The sequence below is a fragment of the Lonchura striata genome, chromosome 5 (assembly GCF_046129695.1).
Source record: "Lonchura striata isolate bLonStr1 chromosome 5, bLonStr1.mat, whole genome shotgun sequence".
Classification (NCBI taxonomy): Eukaryota; Metazoa; Chordata; class Aves; order Passeriformes; family Estrildidae; genus Lonchura; species Lonchura striata.
In genome coordinates, this window is record NC_134607.1 from 23,768,038 (window position 1) to 23,770,509 (window position 2,472).

Sequence of the window (2,472 nt, forward strand, 5' to 3'; positions counted from 1 at the left end):
ATGCCCTTTTGTCCCTCTTCTCATCCCACAGCCATCACCTCATAGGCAGAGGTGGAGAAGGGCCCTGAATTAAGCTGCTGCTCTCTGGCCCAGTGGCTCTGCAGGAGGAGCCTTCCAGACCAGCAGAGGCAGAGGGAAACCCCAAAAATAGAACTAAAGGAGGAGGGATTGGGGGGGGGGGGGAGAGAGAGAGAGAAAAATAAACCAAACAACCCCAAAATCTCATTTTTAATATCAAATCCCAGCTCACTTTCCTCCTTGTCACCCTGGCGACATTCCTTGTGGTCACCATGGAAACGGGAGGCATGGAGAGAGCATCACCATGCGGGGTGGTGGCAGCACCCGGCATTATTTTGGGAGGCAGGGAGACACCCGGCGCAAGGAACTTGGCATTGTGGCAGGGCAGGAGGAGGGAAGGTTTATTTTTACTTGGTCCCACTCCATGTGCCAGTTTTGTCTCTAAGAGCCTGGGTGTCCCTTGCACTGCAGCAGCTTTCCTATGGCCCCCATGTACCACACAGGGATGGTGTTCCATGGGGACACCCCAGCCTTACCACCCTGTTCCAGCTGGGTGGGCTTGATTGGGCTGCTCCCATGAAGTCCCTCTAATGGTCACCTCAGCTGGTGGTTCCAGGTGCCAGAGTGGGAGATAATGCTGGGAGTTGGGCCCATCAGCTCTTCTTGGGAAGGTGCAAGATGAGGAGAATAAACCTTTGCCTTTCTCTGGAGGGGACTTCTTTCCTTGGGTGGGACAAGAAGCTGCAAAGAGGAGTGCAGGGACAAGAGAAAGACAAAGGCTCTCAGACATTGCACACCAGGGGGTTGGAAGGGGATTTCTTGGAAGAAAGGACTCCAAATCTGTTCCTTCCCCCCAACTTTACATCCCTGCTCCATGGATCAAAACTCTGCCTACCTGCAAAAGGACCTGGGGTACCAGGGACCTGCAGGGCCACCAGGGCTGGGGCTTGGCTTTTACCAGCACCCACATGGCCTTGTGAAGCCCTGCTGAAATCCCAGGCAGCTCCACTCTGATGTCTGGAAACCCAATTCAGGCAGTCCTTGCCCTTTGCCAATCGTCTCTTTTGCTCTAACCCACCCTTGACCCACCGCAGCAACCCCTGCCTCAGTGCCCTGGCTGGGAACAGGCAGGGACGTCTCCAGTTCCGTGGGGCTGAGCAGGTGTTTTCCAACCCGGCCTGTGAATCCATCTGGAAAAGCCCTGTGATGCAGGTGCTGGAGCGTCAGAGAGGGAAAACACAACCGCCAACCTAATGGGCAGGGAGGAAATGTATGCAAATATATTCAGAAAGGGAGCCGGTGATGCTAATAGGCTTGTTAATCCTCTCGGAAAGCACCAGGAATAATATTTTTACACTTTGGTCGTTAAGCATTTTACTCCAAGCAAGCCCATAAGGAGAGAGAGACATGCGTAGAGGATGGCCAAAAGTCATGGCTGGGGACAGGGAGGGCAGCAGCCAGAGCCAACTTTGGGACAGGAGCAGGCAGGATCACACAATCCAAGGGTAACCAAATTAGACCCGTGGCCAGATGCGATTTGCTCAGGGCAAGGCGACAAATTACAACTTCCATTTGGTTGTACTAAAGCAGCTTTGAATTAGTGATTAGCTATTGACTACCTAATTGCTGGATCTTGATGCAGAGGTCTCTCTGCTGCTGCCATGAGATCTCCCTGTGTAACTGCTGCTCCGAGGACAAGGTTCATCCAAAACAAGCTGGTCACCCGGCTTAATATATTTTCAAATATATTAAAACTTTCTAACATTCACTACTGAGCTCTTTTCTGTGAAATCTATAAAACCAGCAGCAACCACATGCTTCTTTCACTCAACAAATTCCCTACATTTTTTGTAACCCTCTGGAATCCAGGATTTCCTTCTAAGAATCCAGGATTAATATTTTCAGTGAAGTTTGTTTCAAACCAGCCCTTGGGAGAATATTTTCTTTCTCCATGGCTGTGCTCAGGGATCCACTCTGCTCCAGATAGGGCATCTGAAGGAAGGGGTGTCTGGTAGGGCAGACACCAGGGAATGGCTGTCGCTGTGGAAGAGCTGCAATGGGTTGATAATTCAAATATCTCTCCACTTCTTCTTTGGCTGCAGGAGCCAAGGTGGAGCACTGGTGAGAAGGTGCTGCAGGTGGGATGGGGCCGGTAAGGGCAGAGAGCAGAAGGCTGGAAGCAGCACAGAGGTTACTGCACCCGTGGCGAATATTCCTGGAAAGTCTGGCCCTCGCCGGAGGGTGTGTCCTCAAGGCCAGAGGATGGGAATCCTCTTCCCTCTGCCTTTTCCCCTTTAACCACACTTCCGTGTGTAACTTGAGACAAGCAGGGAAGAAAAAATAGGAAGGGGAAAAAAAAAAAGAAAGGGAAAAATAGCGCAGTTATTCCCGCCTCTGCCTCCTCCTCTCTCTCCTCCCCGGCCAGCCAGGAGCCACGTCACCGTCACCCAGCGC